This window comes from Elephantulus edwardii, unplaced genomic scaffold (genome assembly GCF_000299155.1).
Source record: "Elephantulus edwardii isolate Elephantulus edwardi_28Jun2011 unplaced genomic scaffold, EleEdw1.0 scaffold00049, whole genome shotgun sequence".
NCBI lineage: Eukaryota > Metazoa > Chordata > Mammalia > Macroscelidea > Macroscelididae > Elephantulus > Elephantulus edwardii.
The window spans coordinates 5,081,973-5,083,178 of record NW_006399799.1 but is presented as its reverse complement, the minus strand read 5'-3'; positions in this window follow the sequence as shown (position 1 = coordinate 5,083,178).

The following is a 1,206-nucleotide window of genomic DNA, read 5'->3' as shown; positions in this document are numbered from 1 at the left end:
TGAGAAAGCGCCACCCCGCCTTCCACAGTGGTTGCACCATTTTACACTCCCACCAATAGTGAATAAGGGTTCCAGTCTCTCCACAACCTTGCCAGCATTAAATCTAGCTTGAACTTCTGCCACTTCTGTCTTTGTACTGTTCTAGCTAGTTTTTTTTAATGATTTTCAGCAGTATTTTGCTTGCATGGGATACTAATGATATTCTTTGATAATTTCCACAGTCTGTTGGATCACTTAAGAATAGGAACAGATTCTACTTAAAAAGCCTAATTTTTTAATGAGCATGATAGACATAGTTCTCAGCCATCCTAGCGTCTCGGTCTATTTTTACTCTATCACACCTCAAAAAGACAACCATGTAGATATACACAGCCTCAGCATACTTTTATGACCACAAATCTCCATAAATACTGTATTATATATGTATAAACTTATATTAGTACACATTTGATATTTCTAATAGATTTTTTTTTAAATGCTGACTGTGTTAAATTGACTTCTTAAAGTTTGAAGAACACTGGAAATGTACTGAGTCTTTTACCACTTTTGACCAAACTACTTAGGATGGTCTTCTGATTGGTTCCCATCTGTTTCAGGTGAATAATATACAGAAAACAATTCTTTCCCAGGATGAGGAGGATAGAGCAGCTGTTTGGCTTCAGGGTGGGGGGAGTTCAATCCCGACTAGTCAGAGAACGGGAAGGCTCACAAAAACCTCGCAAGAACTACTGAGTGGTTTGAGAAATGGTGTTTCCAGCTGAACAGTGGCTGAGCCGCCTCTGCCTGGATTCTGGCTAATGCCTAAATCCAGGAACTCTCTCACTGTCTTGTATCTTGATTCTTGACCTTGACCTAGTAACAGTGCGCAAGCAGGAAAAGAAAGCATTCTCAGAATTCTTCCTAGATGTCTGCGCGCACGTGAGGAATCTGCAACTTGACCTTACCTTTTTGTTTGAATTTGAGGGAGGGAAAAATTTTAAAGGCACCCATTTCTTTTTCCTGGAATACTATGATCATTTAAAAGAAAATGGGAAAATAGTTTTCTTTAATATAAATGCTTAAACTCCACAGTTTAAAAAACAATGCTTAATCTAAAATCTGTTCAATTAATTTGCAGTTACTTGCTGTACAAAAAAACACCCAACAACCCCAAAACTATGTAAATCACCTGTGTATATGTTGTTGTTGTGCCATCGAGTCTCTTGT